Below are 22493 nucleotides of genomic sequence, written 5' to 3'. Positions count from 1 at the left end.
GTATCATGACAAAAAAGGAAATGATTTGACTTATGCATGGAAACCTATAGAGATGTCCAGGGACTAATTATTATTTTTGTCATATTTTGAACCATACAATACATCACAAGTTAATACTATTGGCATAATTTCCTTCTTGTTCGTCACATATACATTCAAACACTATGATACAAACAGTGTAGCAGTATGGTATAACCGCATGAAAAATCACTATTATGCTTAAGACTTAGGCACATAATGTGATCTAAACAAATAGTAATCATTCAGTAATGATAACACTATTCCTGCCAATCGTTCAATGTGTATGTCCATACAGTCGTGTGCTTCTGTTTCATTTGAAAAGGCCAACTCAGTAAAAGATTCCCGTAAGTGCTCACTGTTTTACATTATGTAAGTACGCATGAGTATTGTGATTGTCCATACAATCATATGCTCCTGTTTTATTCCAAAAGGCCGACTCAGTAAAAGATTCCCGTGAGTGCCCACTGCTTTACATTATGTGAATGCGCATGAGTATTGTAATTGCATAGTGTAGCCGTGCCTCAAATGCAAGTAATGCCGTGTTATTTTTATCCATCGAAAATACGGTAATGAACCAATCATATGCTCCCGTTTTATTCGTAAAGGCTGACTTAATAAACAAATTCAATAAAAAAAAATTCCGTGAGTGCTCACTGTTTTGCATTATGTGAATACGCATGAGTATTGTAATTGCATCTTGTAGCCGTGCCTCAAATGCACAAAATGCCGTATTATTTTTATCTATCGAAAATACGGTAATGAGTCAATTTACTATTGCTGTCAAAGTTACTGAGCTGTATTTGCGATTACGAACGTAATTCAAATTGTCCGCCCCATGGTTAATTAGATCAGAAAACATGTAGTGCCTACGTTTTGATCAGCGCGAGCCCAACTACAACAAAAGTAGAGAAAGCAAAATGCTTCTCACTTATATTTACATATACCCAAATCCTTGTCGCATCTGATTTTATAACAGCTAAGTGTTTGTGGAACTTACTTGTTACGGTCTGATAGCCAGTGTGTTCAGGTCATAATTTCAGCAAAGCCGCACATCCATTGATCACGGTTTTTTATATTCAGCGCCCGGAAGTCACAAAGTCATGTGACTAACCCAATATATTAATATATTTGACAAGTGTAATGGCAAGTAACCATGGCGGCCATCTTTGAATGGCCAAAGGGTCCGATATATTGATATCGTCATATATTATAAATTATTAATGATTGAAAACACTAGATTTATTAAGGAAATATTCACCTCGTTAGTTATCGCATTATACCACTTTAAATTAACTCGCAGTCAATCTAGCATATTTTATGTCCCGCTTCCAACAAGTAAGTTACAACATTATTAAAACAGTATAAATTTATTTGTAGGAAATATCGAGTGGAAAAACTCTTGTTCCATGACGATTCAGAGTTATTCCAAACCTCGGTATAGTATAGGACAATGTTGTCCAGCAAATTTAACGCATGCCTCACAGACTCATGTACATAAGCTCCGTTATATGCAAACGATGTCAGGATTAGCAACTACGGCGGCCATCTTTAGCTAGTCAAAAAGCATATTGAGATACTACTTTTTCTTTTCGTTTGCACCAGGACTAATTAAAACAATAACATTGTTGCGATCATATTACCAAGATCCATCAATATATTGTGTCTATGTATACATGGCTATAATAATCTTTTATTACAGATTTCAGCTCCTAAATTTTTTAGTATGGTCTCAAAGCCATACTTATGCAAATGGCCGTCACATGATGCTTCTAGTTATACGACCATTCAACAGATTCATCAAAAGTTTTGTCAGCATTGTTATTCAATCATCCACATTGCAGACAAAGCTATATGTTTCTGCAGTGACATATCCATAGCTCCCTCATTCCTCAGAGCTATTCCTAGGGTTTTATGAAAAATAATGCATTTCATCATTCACATTGAGGCCAAATTGTACGGTTCTGAGACGACATATCCATGACGCCTCCCGCTGCCTAAAAATCAATTCCCTATCACCTCCACGTTCTGGCATCTTAACATGATCGATGCCATAGAATTAAAAGCTTTTGTCATTTGGATGTTCACATTGTATATGTACGGATACAGGATATTTATCATTACCATTTTTATGGCTCTGGCATGTTCTTGTATACGCAGTTTTAAACTGCGTATACTGCTCCCAATGAATTTCTTCTGACAGGCACATATAATCATATATACCGTAAATTCCGTATTACAGTTAATAAAACAATTTACAGTATATTCCCTAGAAATGTTACTGAATTTCTTGTTCTTATTAACACCAAATTGACATACACAGCAGTTTGTTTTTTCAGTGAATTTCTAAGGTTTTGTAAATGCTAGTTCCTAACTATAACTTACCTGTAACGTTCGATTTTTCCCCCAGTGAATTTCCATGTTTTTTTTATTTAAAGTAACAATGTTCTTTGCAGAATGGTTTGGAAAGGGGACCGGCCTCTGACCAGCTCTCAAAAATCCAGCTGAGTTGGACTTATAGAAAGTACTATGGGGCTTCTTTGTCCCCAAAGTCCTTTAGCATCCAAGACAACTTTATTCCCCAACCACTAGTGTGCCAGGAGATGTGTTTGTAGAGTGGTGTGCAAAGGGTGTGTGGCCTGGGGACTTTATCCCCCAACTACTACTAAAGCAGGAGGCTCATTTGCAGAGTGATGCAGCAAGGACGTTCTTGATGATTGCACTGGTAGTGCCTGTATGATTCTATGAGTGCCATAGCCAAGGACTACGAATACCAGCTGTTTTTAACGAAGTGTAAAACATATATATAGACATAATTTACACAATGTTTCAGTGTAGCTATTTAGTGAGATACTAATTTAACTTTTCCCTTTGTATCCATTTGTCAAAATAACTAAATAAAAAAATGCATTTCCTTCACAGGAACACCAGAGATCGCAATGACTTCAGTAGTCATGAATACAAATGACAAAGTAAAAAACAGATATGTAGACATATTTCAAAAAATAACTCAACCTCTCAAATACAGCTTAACTACCAAACACCCATCAAACTGCCAATTGTTACCCAAGCTCATGGTGGGGGAGAATTAAAAACTTGCCAAACTAGTGCAGTGCACAATCTGAAAATGTTGCATGACCGAGAAAGTAAGGAATATCAAGCAGAAGGAAGCTGGAGGACCATCTACATTAGTGGCAGCAACTAAAAAACTCCAGAAATGAAGAGCCTCTGGGACAGGACCCCACAGCACGTTGACTGGAAACCCCGACGATGCCAGGAGATATGCTGCTATCTGAAGGTGGTCCCTGGCTTATGGGGAAGAGCCCGCCTTCAACACCAGTCGTCAAACTAGTGGGAAACTGGCACTCCTAACCCCTGAAGATGGGCGGTGTCCACCACCATCACTTCCATTAAAACCCGACGGACACTGGTGAGGCTGAAGGGGGAGTATGGCAAACTGAGAATGCTCCTGGCCTGCCTTGAACCACAGGTCATGACGGTGGGACTGCAGTGTGGTTAATTTAAAATATGCATTATGCCGGAACAAGGCTTCCATGCATTCACCTGGATCCAGGGCAAACTGAGTGTGGGCCAGCATGAACAATTTGAATCTGTCTTGCAGGTAGGCATTCGCATGGTAAAGAGATACAAAAGAGGATGGAAGCCCTCATCCTTCTTTGACATGAGAAAATAGCGGGAGTACTAGCCATGCCCTTTGTCCGAGGCTCCTTTGGAAAGAAGAGCGCTCTCCTTTTGCAGCAAGATGGAAAGGTGCTCTTCTGAGAGCCACACTAATGGGCGAGTAAATGGGAGGATCAGGAGGGAATGGAAAGGCATATTCTTGTTGGGCTACATGGATGAGCAATTAGTTGGATGTGATGGATTGCCATCTTGAAAGAAAGGATTGGATCCTGCCTCCCACAAGATGGATGTGTGCCACCAAGAGCAAACTAAAGCAACTGGGAGGCTGATGCTGCACGGAAGGGGTGGGGGCTGGGAAGATTGGTGCCTTTGAGGGCCTGCTTGATCCCTATGCCTGGCCACAAAAGGACTCTGGCTACTCCTTTGGTGTGGAGGGCTCTGGTGCTGCCTATATGCCAAATTAACTAGTTAGTTACCTTAGGTAACACCTTATCTGGTAGAAACAATACCTAGCTGCAGATTCCTTACCTTAGAATTATGTCCTGTTGTCAGGCTGGATCGGAAAAATTTTCCTGAGCAGTACCCCTACACTCCGGTTGGTGGCGTAGTTCAGCTCTGCATGACATAGTCCATGTCGGAAGTGATGTGCACAGTGCCTATGTAGAAACCACCCCGGTGCGCTGATGTCGGTTTCTGTTCACGATTTTTCACGTCAGAAGCACTGCGCATCGAAGACCACTGGTGTGTAAAACTAGGGCTCTGAAAAGTGAGCAGCCCTAGCCCTAGAAATCCATTCGCAGATCGGGTAGGATGGGTGAGTCGATAAGGAATCTACTGCTAGATAGAGTCTCTACCACATAAGGCTTTATCGAAGGTAAGTAACTTGTTCATCGGATAGAGACTTCTTGCCGCATATTTCTTATCTAAGAACAGATACCCAAGCAATACCTCCCTGGAGGTTGGGCTGCAAAAAATTTCACGTGAAAAAGTCCTGCAGGACCGAACGGGTCAAGTGCACCTCGCGACTGTCCAGACAGTAATGCTAAGTGAACATGTGCAAAGAGACTCATGTTACTTCCCTTTCTTGGCCCCGACATACCCACAAAGAGTTGATCATCAACCTGGAACGGTTTTGTGCAGTCAAGTTAGAATGGCAACGCTCTTTTTGGGTCCAGTCGGTGAAGTCTCCTCTTCTTTAGAAGGATGGGGTGGAGCCTAAAAGGCAGACAAAGTGATGGGCTGGCCTACATGGAACAAGGTGACTACCTTCGGAAAGAAGAATGCTCGAATCCAAAGGAATAGCTTGTCTGGGAATTTCGAGATGCAAGAAGGCTGAGAAGACAGTGCCTGTAGCTCACTGACCTTCCAGGCAGATGTAACTGGCACCAGAAAGGCTGTCTTGATTGTGAGGAACCTAAAAGGACAAGAATGAAGCGACTCAAAGAGAGTGCACATTTAGAAGGTAAGAACTAAGTTAAGGTCCCATTAAGGCACAACAAAGGAAGCTGGGGGAAACATGAAAGAGCGATGGCTGATCTGGCAGCTGCACAAAAGCAGAGCTGGCAGATAAATAACCCTTTAAAGTGCCTGATGCAGACCCTTGCTGGGCCAGGGTAAGGATACAATAAAGAACCTGGGGAAAAAGGAGAAGATAAGGGATCAACCTTTTTCTCAGCAGACAATGCCACAAATTCATTCCAATGGGCGGCGTATATCATCTTGGTGAATGGACGCCGAGCTGCCAAGCTAACATCACAGACTTTGGGCCTATGGTTGAAAGTTGTCAACTGTCACTGCTCAATCTCAACGCATGAACGTGGAGGGTTGACAGGTTTAGGTGTAGAACCCTCCCCTGCTGCTGTGACAGAAGATCCTCCCTAAGAGCCGGTATGATTGGAGGACCAAGCTCTCTGAGCCCAGTATGGAGCCACAAGAATGACTTGGGCCCGGTCGTTCCTGATCTTCTTGAGAACTCTGGGCAGGAGTGGTATTGGAGGACAGGCATACAGAAGGCTTGAGCTCCACATGAGAGAAAAAGCTTCTCAGAGCAAGAGCCGCCTTGGAAACTTTTATGCACAAAACTGTTGACATTGTGCGTTCTTGACAGTGGTGAACAGATCTAGCCAGGCTCTCCCCACTGCTGAAAGAGACCTTGCACCACCTCCGGATGGAGATGCCATTTGTGATCCGCTAGGCATCTTCGGCTGAATTTGTCCGCCCTGGCATTCAGAGAGTCCACCAGGTGTTGAACCACCAGGTTTATGCCCTGACATTCCAGATGCACAGGGCCTCTTAAAAAATGGTCCACGACTCCAACCTACTCGTTAAAGTACCACATGGCGATGGTGGTGTCCCTGAACACCTGCACTGGTCTTCCCTTCATGGAGGGGAGAAAGGCAGGTTGGTGTGGGGTCCACTGATCTCCACTTCTTCCAGACGGCCGCCTCAGACTGAGTGACACATCTGTCACCACTGTCAGATCTGGTTGGGGAAGAGAGTGGTCTGCCTCTGACCCAATCGCAGTTTGTTAACCACCACTGCAGATATTTTGCAGTGCCCTCTGAGATCTGGACCATGTCGAAGAGATTCCCCTGATGCTGCACCCACTGGAACTTCATGTCTGCAGAGCCTGCATATGCCAGTGGACATGCATCACAAGCAGGATGCAGGAGGCCCAGTAGCTTGAGTCAGTCTCGCCAAAACCCAAGATAGAGGCTGAAACATCGGTATTAAACTGAAATCCTGGCCTTGCTATTCGGGAGGATAAACCCAAAATTGCACTGTGCACGATAGCTCTGATAAAAGGAAGCGCCCGAGAAAGGGTAAGGTGTGACTTAGGCATGTTTATAAAGAACCCCAGCGAATGCAAGGTGGTTTGCTGTAGTCTAGAGGTGGGAAACAGCTGCCTGGAAAGATCCTGTCTTCAACAGCCAGTCGTCAAGATGGGGGAAGGCTGGCACCCCTGATCTCCGCAGATGAGCTGCAACCACTACCATCAACTTGGTGAACACTCCAGGGTAAAGCCAAAAGGGAGCACAGTGAATTGAAAGTGCTTGTGCCTACTGTGAACCACAGGTAACATCAGTGGGCAGGCAAGATGGGGATGTAGAGGTATGCATCTTGCATCTCCAATGCTACCATCTGGTCGTCTGGGTGCAGGGCAGACAGGATTTGAGCAAGCGTTAGTACTTTTAATTTCTCCTTTTTCAGGAACAAATTGAGAGTGCTCAGGTCTAGGATAGGACAAAGGCCTCTGTCCTTGGGCACCAGAAACTAGCGGGAATAGCAACCATGACCTACTTCTGCTGCCGCCACCCTCTCTATGGCTCCCTTTGCCAAGAGAGTCACCACTTCCTGGCGGAGTAAGGAAAGATGGTCCTCCGTCAGCCCATGTCACATTGGTAGCGGGAGTCACAAAGGGGAGGGAGTAGCCCCTTTGAACAATCTGAAGAACCCAGCGGTCGGATGTTATCGACCTCCAGTGGTGCAGATGATGCCATATCCTGCCTCCCACTGAGTTCCCAATGGTTGGAGGGCGAACTAGAGGTTTGGAGACTGCAGCTGCCAGGGGAGTGGTGGACTGGCCCGACCTCTGGCTGACTGACCCATGGGGTCTGTGGGTCCTGCGCTTTTGCCCATGCAGGGACTGGAAAGCTTGTGTGTCGGGGTGGCTAGGCTAGCAAAGATGCGTCTGGAAGCCCTTTCCGTGGCAACGAAAGGAGCGAAAGGCTGACTGGGGTTGGCAAGGAACCAGGGAAAGGCCAAAGTACCGGGTTGTAGGTCTACTATCCATGAAGCGCTCTAGAGTGTAGTCTGCCTGGTCTCCAAAGGGATGGGAGCCATCAATGAGTATGTCCACAAGCGCAGCCTGGACATCCCTTGAAAAGTCACTTGTCCTCAGCCAGGTGTGGTGCCGTAAGGCTACAAGCGAAGAAACCCATCTGCCTAGCAAGTCAGATGCATCAAGCTCACATCGGATTGTGAACTTAGCTGCGTCTATCCCATCCGCAATAGCTTGGGAGAGTATGGCCCTGGCCTCCTCCAGGACCATAGGCAGCACCTGTGCAACCAAATCCCAGTGTGAATGGAAGTAACCGCCCAAAAGGTGTAGGGTGTTTGCTGACCGCAATGCTAAGCTGGCAAAGAAGACCTTTTCTAGTCCAAAGTTTCCAGCCTCTGGGATTCCCTATATGGTGGAGTGGTACGGAATGCACCAGAATTTACTCTGGAAGTGGCGGCTTGGACCACCGAGCTCTCCGGGTTGGGGTGCTGTGTGAGGAATCGGGTCCCCTGGTGTGAGGTGATCATTGCTTGCAATTGTCCTATTCACATGAGCCCCTGTAAAGGACTTGGACCAGGACCCAAGCAGTACATCTATGAGGGCTTCGTTGAAAGGGAAGCGGTCAGTTGGGTGACTCACAGTTGCAGCACCTCCTTAATGACATTGATCTTGACAGCCACGAAGGGCAGCTGAAGGTCCACGACCTCAGCCACCCTCCTCACCACCATAGCAAATGAGGCTCCCCCCTCTGTGGCCATGGTAAGAGGAAAGACCAAGCCAGCATCTGGGGAGGTGTCCGGTCCACTTGTGTCTGCCAAATCCTCACACCAGATGTCCTCATTGGGGTCTAGGGGCTGGTATTCTTAAGGGTCCAGAGGCCCCTCTCAACCTCCCAGAGTCCGAGCTCTAGAAATAGGGCTCAGGCTCCACCCTAGATGGCACGGCTCTAGTCGGTGTTGGACAATGCCCATCCAGCTCCATGTTTGAGTCGGAGATAACAATGGGGATGGTGGCATGGGGAACGCAGGCAGTGGGGCTGTGGAAGGTCAAGGTGGCTCAGCCGACGCCAGTCTGGATCCACAGGCCCGACTGGTGCCGAGGCCGAACTCTCCAGTGGAACCCCTTCAGAATCTGCGGGGCGAAAGGTGCTACACCGGGGGCAGGCAGCCCAATAATGAGGTGCATAGCCTCATAAAATTCACAAAGTTGGGCAGCTCCCAGAAATTCTGGGAGGCGTGGAGATGGCCCAGGCGCAGGCTCAACCGAAGAGCCAAGCCTCGAGTGTCAATGCTCCCTCATCTTGTCAGATGACTGATGGATGGGGCAAAGTCGAAGAGCTCTTCGACTCTGCTTTTCTTTTACTTGTGGGACTTACCTGAATGGGACAACTTTGACATAGATCGATGGCTCCTTGACCCATCCCAGGAGACCTTCCTCTCGAACGAGATCGTCTCCTTGTCGAACGTCGAGCAGTAAGGAGCTTGAGGGGTTGCTCCCTCAAGGCCTTGGGATGTATAGTGTGACAAGTGCTGCACATCTTGGCGTCATGGTTGCACTCAAAGCACCAGAGATGAAGTAGGTGCAGGTCCGTCACCGACATTTGTCAGTGCAGGCGCCGCAGGACTTAAATCCAGACTTTCACCTTGACTTCCCTGCTACACTAAGAGACAAGTCTCAAAAAAGCTTTTTCAAAAGTTGAAAAAAGACCAGCAAAAAATTACTAAGGGTAGCTCTCTCCAGATCTGCGCTGACTGGCATGGAAAGAAAAGAACTGACATCAGCGTGCTGGGGTGGCACCTATATGGGCACTGCGCACGTCACTTTTGGCTTAGACGGCGCCATGCAGAGCAGAACGCCATCTACTCGAGCGCAGGGGTACTGTTCACAAAAGATTTCAGGATTCTGTTTGACACCTGAGAATAATTCTAAGGTAAGGAGTCTGCGGCTAGAAGTTTTTATCAAATCTCTGAAGTGGCTGCAAAGGGGGCAAAATTAATGAGGAAACTGTCTGGCAGGGGCCAAAAGAGCACACTATGACCCAGCTTTCCTTGAAGGGCAGAATCGGCTTCCTTGCCAAAACAAAGCAGGATCCAAACAAAATATTCATAAGGGATGCTTGCACCTATCCCAAAAAACACAGTGGATCTCATCCATATATGGCAGGGAAGTACCATGTTTGTGCCGACTGCTTGCTCCTTGCCAATCAAGACTATCGCAAATCACATATGCATGCATTCTAACCATCTTGAATGGTTTGAGCCAAGAAGGCCATAAACCCTTCTCTGCCTGCCGGTAAATTCTCTCTGACCATGCCCCAGAGGGCAGGCATGAGTGGCCTAGTAGGCACAGTGCATTGACTGACCTCAGGACTAGGCTGGTCAAAGAAAACATATTTCCCAAATGCCTCTTTATTTTTTGACTCCTTATCACCAGTGGTTGTGTGAAGCAAATTAGGGTTGACCTTGCAGGTGGAAGCTTGGACTACCAAACTCACAGGAGTAGGATAATGTGTAAGAAAAGCAGGCCACAAAGCACTGGTCTCTAGAGTCTGGCAACCTGCCTGTTCACTGGTGAGCAAGAACAAGCTTTAGTCCAAGTATGGCTCTGAGGTAGCAGGCCTAGGCTGCAGAAACTCATCTAAACATATAAAAGGAAGTACTCTCTTCTGTTGGTGGCCCAAGGGAAAAAATCACCTGTGTCATGGGAAGTATGAACCCCTCTGACTGCCAGCAAATCCATGTATAAACGGCCATTGTCGTAATATGGAGTTTAATCACCCCCATCATCACCATTGTCATCTTGGAGTGGTCAGAATTTGAACCGAAAAGCTGATGGACCCTCAGAGGATAGCTTAGTGGTATAGGGAGTGGATTATCTGAATCAGGCTGCATGGGGACCTGGTACACCAGAGTGGAATTTGAGTGCGACCTCTGTTGGGGATGAGACTGAATCGGCTCAGGACCAAATTTGATGAAAGAGGAACCAGCGCAGATCTTAAAGCATAAATCGATGTCAGTACTGGAGTCGGGGAGGAACCCGAGATGCGTTCTAGGGGCTCAGATGGCACAGAGGATGGATCTGCCAACGGTAACAACTGGAAGTTGCTGTGGGTCCTTGGGACCCAAAGGCACACCAGATACAGTAAGAAGAGTGCCAAAAATGTGCAACATAGTCTCTTGAAAAGGCCATAACCTGTTGCAGCATCACCGACAGATCAGGGGAACTCAAGTTCATCTGGACCAACTATGGAAATGGCTCTTTGATCAGGAGTGAGATCAAATGGGACCTTCATGCCCTCGCAACTTCTCTTTAGCTTGAGAGTGGTACAATGGGAGCCCATTCCCACTTTGCCTTTTTGTGTTTCCTCCTTGATTTGGACTTTGTCGCACTGGATGACTTCAACTGCGAAGAAAACCTGTTGTGGGATCGGTCTTGAGAGTGGGAACAGGTCCAGGTCTTTGATTTGTTGCAGGAGTGGGACATACAAGAGGTCTGTAGGAAGCTGGCTCTTTATATAGTATAACAAAAAGAGGTATGCTGTGTAAAGAGTCCAGGTATCCCTTAAAAGTGGACAGGGACTTGCTCTAACAATCCTAAGGTGCTCTATTTGCAGTAGTGTGGTTGAGCAGCCTTATGCTTATCAGAGGTGAGTGTGTTAAGCATTTGATACACACACTCAAATAGGAGATCCACAATAATTTAGAAAAATAACCCGTATCTATATATTTCAAAACCAAGAACTTCGTCATTGGGTAAGTACTTTTCAGGTTATCAATTGTTTTATTTAGTAATGTCAGCAAACAGTGCGTTTTTACACTGTAATGCTTTCCTATGGATAGAAGAACATGTACTGCATACATGTATTTGTAATTGGATTTAGGTTGTGGGGTGTTAGGGGAGGTCAAGGTCTCATGCTCCACCAGCAGTTTGGTTTTCCTGCCCTGGTGTGTCCAGGTGCCAAGGTGCTGGACAGGTTGGTAGCCTTGTGCACTACACCGTAGGCAAGGGGGGTAACCTAGAAATAGGCTGCAAACGGGGACTTAGAGACAAGTCTGGGAGCTCCCAATGGAGGGCTGAGTTTGTGAGGGTCTTGGGAGCAAGGAGGAGCAGTTGTTGTTCGTGGACCAGGGCTGGGAAACTCAGGTGTAGAGGGTTCTGGTCCACGGGCCCTTGTGCGTCGTAGGTGGTCACGGCTCTCTGTCAGGACCTGCAAGAGAGGACAAAACAGGATAGCTGGGCCACTCTCTGTACTATAATAATAAATAATAATTCCACTTTTTTAAAGTGTAAACTTATCACCCATAAGGGTATCCAGGCACTGGGGGGAGCTGTCAGGGAGATTAAGTGAGCTATTGCCCAGAGTCATGATGCTGAGCTGAGCTGGGCTGGCACCGAGCAAGGATGGAACAGTGAGCCCTGCGCTCCATAGTCAGCTGCTCTGTCTGCTGCACCACACCTCTCCCTGGCCTCTGCAGTGCTACTGTCCCTCATCGTTTCATTGGTCTTCGAATTGCTGGAGTCCGTATTAAACTCTAAACAACCGTTGGTCGCTGCAAGGGGTGCGGTACCCTGGGTATTGATGCAGGGAGGCTGGTAGGTGTCGTAGCATCTCCAAACTTGGCAATGAGATGGATCTGACCTCTATGAGTATGCTGACCTCCTTCTGGGTGGCTACTGCATTGATGGACCCAGTGGTCGGCAGCTTCTTGGAACCGGACATTGTGGTTGATGCCTGCAGGATGCAGGGGAGTGGCTCTTCCACTCCAAGGGAGTTGCTGGCTAGTTTTCGAAGTACTGGCAAACCTCCAAGGCTTTTGGAGGATGCACAGCTGTAAGACGAGTCAGGTCTTTGCAATTATAGAGTCTGGGGCAGGCAGGCAGGGTTTGGCGCCAAACGTCCACTGGTGTCTCCAGTTCTCGTGTTAATAGGCTCTTCAGTGTCCTCTTCTGTTTTTTAGTCAGGTGGATCTAAATTTCTGGTGTCAGTCACCTAAATACTCAATTTAGGGACATTATGAGAGAGTAGAGTGGTAGCCAATGGGCTACTTACCCTTGGGGTCACTACACGTGCCTATGTGACCACTTCCTGTGGGAAGTGGGTATAACCCTGTCCCTAATTCTGCCATCACATAGATGGCACAACTTTCCTAGAGTAAGGCACATCAGGCAGCTCACCTTAGTAGTGTGTCTGACCTGGGTGTGCTCCACGCCTCCTCGCATAACTAATTTCCTGCCTGTCCTGATGTGCCAAATGGGGCACAGGGCAGGGGATGGCATCTCGTAGGTCGGGGGTCGGGGGGGGGGGGGGGGGGGGGATTCCAGGGGTCGAATATCAAAGGCAGCAGAGGCTTTGAGGCCTCTAGCCTTGATATGCTGATTAACCAGCCATCCTGCGATAGGGGGTGTAAACACTTCCTGCTAGAGCACACATTGTTCCTGACCTCTGAGAGAGAGTCTCTCACCTCCTAGCGGGTCAGAATCCCTTCTGTGGTGGCAGGTAGGACTGTATCAGTCGGCCAGCACACTAGAGGACTAGTAGGGTTCAGGAAGTACCTCTAGGGTACCCTCTGGGTGCATGTATTAATAAATCATCACTGGACTCAGTGTAGGGTTTATTTATACAATTTGTTTGATACCAAACACCAATGGTTTCAGTAAAGCAATCATGTAGCTGGGGATCTCATAGTATCCAGTGCCCACTACATATACTTGAGATGGCTTCCCTGTTCACTTGTAATGTCTAAGAATCACAGGTGCATATCTGCTCATGCAGATATGTCTACAAGTATAGTACAATACATCCTGCCTTAGGGCTGTAAGGCCTGCTTTAGGGGGTGACTTACATATATTGCATGCAGTGTCTGCAGGAATGGCACACAGGATGTCGGGTTTTCACTTTTGTATGCACCATTTCACACAGTCTGCATGAGTGTGGTAAGGGAATCCCGTAGAGAAGCACAATATATACTGCAGCCCTTAGGGACCCTCTTTAGTACCCATGCCCTAGGTACCAGGGGTACCATTTATTAGGGACGTACAGGGGTGCTTAAGGACTTGGCAATTGGGGAACAATTGTACAGTTTTAGGGAAAAAGATCTGGCACTGGATAGCAGGAACCAAGTGCACTTCTGTCAAAATTGTATAAGATACCAGGCAAAACATAGGGGTGATCATGTCAAAAAGAGGCACTTTCCTACAAGGTCCATGTTTTCTTTCGGGATGTGCAGCGTTGTACAGCTACAATTCACGGTACTGGATCACCTTCAGGTGCATGAAGGCATATTCTTCACATGAGTTGAAGTGATGCCCCAGGCAAACACCTAAAGCACATCTTGTAAGGGACAGCCACCGACATCTGTCTACAACACTCGTGGAATGGTGTTAGGTGGGGACATCATTCCCATACATAATGTAATTCCCTTTAAAAAGACTCAAACCAATAAAAAGGAAGCAGCTCTTGATCGGCGTTCAAAGATGCAGAAAGAAAGGTACTGACGTCAGCATGCAGAGGTGGCACTTATATGTGGTCCCACTCTGGTAATGGTGCAGAATGAACTCAATGCAGAGGCACACAGCACCACCTGGAGGAGTGCGAGAGCAGTCTTAAGAAATTTCCAGAACCAATCTGGCCTATGGGGATAGTTTAACGGCGAGGAATCTGTAGTTAGAAATATCCATCCAAAAAATAAATACAATCAGCATGAAGTTGTGTCAAAAAGAATGCTGCACTCAAACTACAGTACAACAGGTGGGATCAGAAGGAATAGAGGAATTAACAATAGCAGGCTTAAGGACCAGAGGAAAAGAGGGGGGGGGGGGGGCAATGGAATTGACAGCTCTCATATCTAGTATTTATCAATGTGTCCTTGCCTTGCTTCTGACAGCGAGACCGGAGGGAATGTATGGGCTTCTAGTATCAACAATTAAGCTCTGCGACAGGAGAGAGGCAATTACTGGTGCTTTACCATTATTCCGTTTCTTTACAAAAAGCATGACGAGTTGTCTCTGTAAGAGGCTTCAGTGGAATAAAGGCAGAACATTCATTAAATAAAAAAAGATGGCGGAGATTCGTGGCGAAGCGAGCCATGATGGCGGACGTGTGCTAGGAGAGCTCCGTCCAGCCCAAACCGCAATCCTTCGATATCCTGCTTCCCTGGTCCACCACCCAGTTTCAATTGTACCTGATAGGGGCTGTGGACCCAGGAGTATTGCCATTGCGGTGTTTGGAGGTCTGGAGCTGCTATTGTAAGCGGAGGCCGCAATCGGGCGGGAGGCCGGAGACGGTGGTCGCACAGCCAGCGGGCACTGGGTCCCGTGACAGCAGACAGCCCGCCTGGGTGGCGCCTGCAACAGACATCAGAGGCCTGCGGAGTACGGACTGTGCCCCCCCCCCCCTTGCCGGCAGCAGTGCAGTGAGTCCCACGGTGCGGCGGCTATATCGGGCCACGTGGGAGAGAGCCAGGGGGGTAGCGGGGGTGCGCAGTGTCAGACCGGTGCGGGGGGCTCCCTGTCACCTGAAGCCCTGTTGGTGCGTGTTTTACCTATGGCGGGAGGGGCCGCATCGGTGGTCATACCGGGCCGCACGGGCTCTCATAGGGGGTAGAGACAGTGCCCCTGGAGGCTGCAGTTTGCCCCCTGCTGCCCCCCCGGTGATCTGTGGTTATCGGACCGGTGGCCGTTTTGGGCCGAGTGGGGGGGGGGGGGGGGCCGCGCTAACTCTCCTCTCTATGGAACGCGACTCCCGGGCTCGGCAGCCATATCGGGCCGCGTGGGAGTGAGCGGAGGGGGGGTTGTAAATGTGCGCGGCATTGGACCACTGTGGAAGGCTGCCTTACACCTGAAGTCCGATTTGTTGTGGGTTCTCCCCGTGGCGGGAGGGGCCTGCACTGGCGTTCATACCGGGCCGCGCGGGCTCTCCTCGAGGGTCGAAACAGTGCCCCTGGCCGCCGTGACGTGCCCCCCTGCAGCCATCCCCGGTGAACTGTAGATACCAGACCGGCGGCTGTGTCGGGCCACGTGGGGTGTACTAGATATCATTTACGTGGTGCGCGACTCCTGGGCCCTGTGTGTGCCCGGTGGGAGGCCTAGGGGTCATGCCTGTGTACTGATAATTTGGGAGGCCAGACGCTTGGTGCCATCTCCATTGTGAAAGCGTGCTTGCTGCTCTATGGGCGAAGCTGGTGTTGGGTGCCGGTGTTTGGAGCTTCGTAGTCCCCCCCCCCTTCACCTTGTCTTCGAGCCTATCGCAGGATTGGCGGCCAAGCCGGGTCAGTAGGAGGGGGCCCCTGTATAGGCGCTGAATTTGGGGCTGTGGCATACTACCTCCCTCCGGGGGTATCTTGGGGCCTCATACTGTCTGGAGTTTGTCCTGCGGGGGGCAAGGGAGACACCCCCTAACCTACAGGGAGGCCTTGGACTGATCATGATAAGTGATCGGCAAGGTGGTGGGTCCTCCAAACAAAGTACTATGGAGAAATTCACAGGCCCCGGGGCCCCTGCCGTGGCGTCTGGGGGGATGCCTGGCGCTGTGCCCGATAATGCAGCCCTCCTTGCAGTCGTGAGATGCCCTAGATGCCAAGATAGGGGCAGTGGGCTCAGACGTCATGCTGCTGCGTCAAGATCTACGCAATGCTGTGGCACGGATCACTGAGACGCGGGTCTCTGGGGTGGAAGATGTAGTAGAGACTCTGCAGAAGTGGGTGGCCTCCCTGGAGACTATCCAACGTGGGCTGGCGTCCAGAGTGGAGAATGCGGAGGGGAGGGCCCGCCGCAATAATCTTCGGTTTGTTGGATTTCCTGAGGGATGCGAGAAGGATGGTATGGAGCGATTCCTCACCCAGTGGCTCGAGAGTTGGCTCTCCCCAGGGTCGTTGTCCAAGTGTTTCGTGGTGGAGCGCGCTCACAGGGCGCTGACTCAGAAGCCCCTGCCCGGTGCTCGCCCCAGACCTGTAATTGCGAAAATAATAAGCTATCTTGACCGTGACATCAGCCTGAAACAAGCTAGGGCCAAGGAGCCACTACTATTTGACAATGCACGCATCCTCATATTCCCGGACTATACTAAGATGGTCCAACAACGCAGGCAGTCTTATGGCAGCGAAGGCCCGTCTCTGAGAACTCCAGCTCCCATATGCCCTGTTATACCCGGCCAGACTGCGGGTAGTCTATCGCTCTCACAACTATTTCTTTGATTCTCCGGAGGAGGTCTTTCACTGGACAGACGAGACAGTGCGCCTTCGACCGCACACCCCACCACGGAGAGACTCAGATTCCTCCGCAAGCAAGATGGTCCGGAAACAACGATACCAAAGGGGAAGGGACGGCGACTATCCAGATCTGGGTGCCGGTCCCAGTCATGTAGTACCTCGTCCCGAGCTGCATCGACCAGGCATCTGCCTACTACATCAGACTAACTTGGAGGGGTTCTTGTACTTCCATAGTTCCTTGAGCTGTTTTCCGTGACCGGGGCCGATATCCCTGTAACACGTTTGTTGACAGGGAAAGGACCAGCTGACTATGGGCTGTATGTTGGGGATCCATTGGCGGGTGGCGGGAGGGACCTCCTGTTGGGGTCTCCCACTCATGCTCGCCGCGACAGATACTTCATCGTTTTTGAGGTATAGGGTGGGGGGGGTGTTGTGGGGGGGGGGGGGAGGGTGGTTCTACTATTTAATCGCACTGGCCTACGCTGCACCGGAGGCATTGTATTCGGACCAGGTATTTATGCCCGATACACATTCATTCTTTGAACTTTTTCATGGCTGGGCCCCTTAGTGACGCGCGGGCCCCTGCTGGGACCCTCAAACTAATGAGTTGGAATGTCAGGGGGGCATTGGATAAAATTAAGCGGGGCACAATTTTGGAGCAGGCGAAGCGAGCGCAGGCAGATGTTCTCCTGCTGCAGGAGACACATCTTATGGAGTCTAAGGCGCTATGTTTTCAACGATTTGGGTTCATGCATGTATTTCACCCCGGGTTTGCGAGGGGTTGCGATACTGATACATAGACGGGTCCCATACAAGCACATAAAGACCTGGAGAGATACGCAGGGTCGTTATCTTTTCCTTCAGGGGAAGATAGGGACAGAGTCTGTAGTTTTGGGATGTGTACACGCCCCTCCCCTCCTTTCTTGGAGTTTGGTGGAGAAGCTTACGACCCTTTGGACAGACATGCCTGATGGGCTAGCTGCTGTGGAATGATGTGCTCGATATGGTTGGGGACTGCTGGGGGCCCTCTAGCCGCAGGTGGGACTACCAAGCTCCACTCAATGGTAGCGGGCCTGGATTGGGTGGATCCGTGGAGTCGTTTACATGGGACGGAAAAAGGCTGTACATACTTGTCGGCTGTGCATGGCTCCTTCTCCCGCCTTGACTACATCTTCGTTCCCCGTGTCATAGACTGCAGGGTGGTTGCCGCAGATATCCTTCCATGTGGCCTTTTAGACCACTCGCCGATCACTCTTACATTGCGCATGGGTAGAGCGCCGCAGCCATTTCGGTGGTGCCTCTCGGCGTGCAACCTTCAGAGAGACGACTATAGAGAACATATGGCGGGAGCCATCGACCACTTCTTATCAACTAATGTTTGGACAGTAGAGGGGGCGGACTGCCTCTGGGAGGTGATGAAGCCTCCCGGCGGAGGTAGTTGGCCACTTTCTCGATGATTTACCGCCCAGGACCATCTCCGATGAAGTGCACGAGGAGCTGGACCTCCCGCTCACGGAAGAGGAGCTACGTGCGGCATTGGGCGAAATGCAGCCCGGGAGGGCCCCTGGGCCCAATGGCTTCCCATGTGAATTCTTTAAACGCTATTTCTTGCAATTGGGACCACATTTAAGGGGAGTGGTGGAGGAGGCCAGGGAGCGAGGTTGCCTACCCCGTGATTGGAGACACGCGGAGATCGTAGTGTTTCATAAGCCCGGAAGACATTCGGATCAACATGCGTCGTATTGCCCCATCTCTCTTCTTAATGTGGAGGCTAAGGTACTGGCCAAGGCCCTGGCCAACCGCCTTCGTACACATATTACATCTCTGGTTCATCCTGATCAGGCCGGGTTTATGCCTCTGCGGGCGACCCGGCACAATATTCGCAGAGCCCACGTGGCGGTGGCTACTACCCAGGGGTTGGGGGGGAGCGAGCCGCGCTATTGCTTGCAGATATGGATAGGGCCTTTGATTCCCTCAGCTGGGTGTATTTATTCGCCCTCCTCCGCAGGTTAAATTTTGGACCACGCTTCTTGTCCTATATAACTCTCCTATATACAGACCTGACTGCGTCTGTACGGGTGGCGGGTTCTGTCTCCTCCACGTTCTCTATCAGACGGGGCACTAGGCAGGGGTGTCCGCTGTCCCCCTATTTGTTCACCCTAGCGATGGAACCATTAGCGTCCTGGGTACGGATGGATGCCCAAGTGACTGGTCTGGAGTGGGCGATGGGCCGGTCGGATCGCATTGCTTTATATGCGGACGACGTCCTCTTCTTTCTTACGGATATCAACAGGATGGGACCGCGCCTTCTGCGCATTATGCAAATCTTTGGGGGAGACCTCGGGCCTATATATGAACCCTCGCAAATCTACTCTATGGGTCATTGGGGGAGTGGCGGGCCCTGGTTCCTGAGCCTCCTCTGTTCAGGTGGCCTCTGGGGGCTTGCCGTACTTAGGAGTCTTCATATCGGACTCGCCACTCGTCTCATGGGAAAATAATCTAGCCCCTGTATGGGATCGTGTGAACGGAAATTTTTAAGTCTGGTCCCACATGCGCCTATCAATATATGGCAGGTCAGCCATCTTTAAGATGGTGTCACTTCCCTGCCTCCTTTACCAATTGCAAAACCATCCATATCCGATCTCTCCCGGATGGTTCCGATGGGTTAACGCGGCCCTGAGTCCGTTTTTGTGGGCGGGTGGAATGGCGAGAGTGACCCTGCAGGCGTGCTTTCGGTCCACGTATTGTGGGGGTTTTTGCAACCTCTGATATCCTGTCCTATTATATGGCCTCCCACCTATTAGACCTTAACGAGTGGTGGTATGGGGATAGGGCGGATCCAGCCTACGCGGTCGAGAGATGCTGTATGGAGAACCACACCCTACATACTATATTCGGCATCGTTACGCAGCTCCTTGCCCCGGCTACAAAACTTGTCTTTCAAATCTGGCGACAGGCGCTGCGGAGTACCGGGTGGTGGAACAGGCTAACTCGGGAGACTCCCCTTTGGCACAATGAGCGACTGTCGCAACTGGCTACATTGTCAGGTTTTCGAGGCTGGGACCATATCGGCATTTCTACTCTTGGGGATGTCATGCGGGGCTCGGTTCTGAAGTCCTTTCAGGATCTCCAAAAGGACTTTCAAATGCCTAAAACCCAATTTTTCAGATACCTACAGTTCCGACATGCTATCACCCCATATATCGAGGGGCTGGGGTCCTTGGCAGAGTTCAGTCCCATAGAGGCCAAGGTATTTATGGGAGACTTCCACGACCGCAAAATCTCTAAGATCTACCAGTCATTGGTCACACATTGCTCCCCTACACTTCAGAGACTTAGAGAGGTCTGGGAGGAGGACATAGGCCTGCTGGAGGAAGAAGACTGGGTCGAGGCCCTGGCCTCGCCACGTGGGGCATCCATAGCAGTGAGCCTTCGCCTAATCCGGTTTAAATACCTCCATCGGGTCTATTTTACGAGGGTCAGGCTCTGGAGGGCAGGATTGGTGGCCTCCCCGGTGTGTCTCCGATGCCAACACGAGGAGGGCAATCTACTGCATACTATCTGGCACTGCCCTAGCACGATTTTAGCAGGGAGTTTTGTCGTGCCTCTCTGAGGTGCTGGGATGGGACCTCCCCAACTCCCCAAAGCTGGTCCTACTGCATGTGATGAACGACATAGGAGGGAACATATATAAGCGCCATCTTATGCTACTGGGGTTCACCTTGGCAAAGAGGGACATAGCTAAAGCGTGGAAGGCCTCGAGGGCACCCTCGGTATCAGTTTGGAAAACTGGCATAGATGTTTGTATGGGGCTAGAAATCCCTATCTTTGTGGCCAGGGGGTGCCCGATTCAGCATTATAAAATTTGACGGCGATGGGCAGAGTATCGAGGCCTGGAGTTGAAACCAGTTTCAGTAGCCAGGCCCACAGACTTGGCGCCCCTCACGGTAAAGTGGACATGTAATATTGCTTGGTGGATGGGAGGGTACAGTATCAGGACAGCTGGGAATGTTCCTCTGGTGCTGCTTTTTGGTAGGCGTGGGTGCAATTGGGGGAGGGGGTTTAGGGGGTTTGCTTCTCTTTATTTACTATTGCAACTGTATTGCTCTCAATTTGTCCAATTTTGTTCCAGAAAGTGTCAAAGTCATTTCTGTATACATCTTCTGTGCATGAGTGGCTGGATGGCAGTGCTCTGCAATATCATAGTTTTTTGACAAGTAAAATCGGTTTAAAAAAAAAAAAATGGCGCTGGTTGTAATAGAACATGTATCAGGCTGTGAAGGGGTGAAAAGCTACAGAAAGGGGAGAGTATATCAGTGTTATTATCGACAGGGACGGCTCTAGTGCGGTGCGACCGGTGCCACCGCACCGGGTGCTGACTGCGCATGGGGGTGCCTGTTTGCTAGTTTATTTGTGCTTATAAGCACCTGTTTCCGCGTTCCGGGCCTCCAGCAATTTTGAGGCAACAATTAATATGTCAAGAAAACTCCGGTGATTAATGTTTTGCCAGGCGAGCGAGATCGGAGTTTTGTCTAGCAAAAGTTTTGTCTTGTGGAAGTTTTAATTAATGGCGAGGTAGCGCCGAGGGTTAATATGCCTGCTGCAAAGAACATGTACACAGATCACAAAGTGAATGTAATGTAAACAGGTCAGTGGGTTACTGCTTTTGTCAGAGACTTCCTTTTGTTAGTTGCAGTTTACAGTGAGCCATGCTTTATTCTTAATGTTGCAAATAAGGTTCATTTGGGTACAAATCAGTTCTTGTTATTATAGAGAGCCCCAATCCATTGAGTTACATTTTAAATTCAGAGTTTTTGCTTCTCCAGACCAAGTACTCTTCAACTATACTGCCTACCTGTATAGATGACATGTGAATCCACCCCTTTTTATCCTCTATCTTATGTAACATTTCATATACACTGATTTACACACTTATGATTGGAAGTCTCTTGTGTAATGTGTGTGTTATATAAAGTGCTCTGACACCTTTCACTTTTATCAGTGAAGCTATAAAATTAATTAAATGCGTCTGGGAGAGAGTGCTTATGGAAACTGTTAAAGGGTGGTGGGGAGGGAATCCGTGGAGGAGGTGGTCATTTGGGTGCGCCCAAAAATATTGTCGCACTGGGCGCCACCAGTGCTAAAGCCGGCCCTGATTATCGGGAAGAGAACCTGGCGCCGAACCGACTGAGTGGGCAGCGAGCTTACCTTATAAATGCGGGTACTCGGGCGGTTCGGCGCCAGGTTTTCCTTCCCGATAATGGTAAAGCTGATATTCTCTCCCGCTTTCTGTAGCTTTTTACTAGCGCCATTCCTAGTCCCTTCCGTTCGCTAAAAGGCTTGTTTTTGGGTACTGCTGACCGCTTTAGCCCACACCCCCACCCCGCATGACCAGACACGTTATACTATAACCAGCACCATCTCTTTTTTCCCCAGTCCCAATGCTGTGCATTATATAATGCGCAGGCATTATGAACTCGTGACGGCCATTGCATCTTTGTATTCCTCACCATTTATACCCATGAGCACTCATTACCGGCGATTCTAGGTAATCCGCATATGTTTGCTTCTTCACCATGTCTCAATTGCAGGCATTGTTGCTTATTCACTCCCTTCCCCTTCACAGCCCCTCGACGGCCGATTGCCCAGACAGTTATCATCTCTACAAGGCCCTGAAGTCCCATGCGAGTCTTCTTCTACAGGGCTACATATTCAGCTAGAATTCCCACCCTTATTCTCCGGTGATACCTAGCAGGGCCCACCCACACAAGCATAGGACCCACACATGCCTGGTCCTAGACCCCACCCCCCCAGTCTGGACGGATGAGGAGGTTACCTACCTCCAC

This window comes from Triturus cristatus, chromosome 6 (assembly GCF_964204655.1).
Source record: "Triturus cristatus chromosome 6, aTriCri1.1, whole genome shotgun sequence".
In the NCBI taxonomy this organism is placed as follows: domain Eukaryota; kingdom Metazoa; phylum Chordata; class Amphibia; order Caudata; family Salamandridae; genus Triturus; species Triturus cristatus.
The sequence above is the reverse complement of the archived record's forward strand: the minus strand, read 5'-3'. Positions refer to the sequence as shown.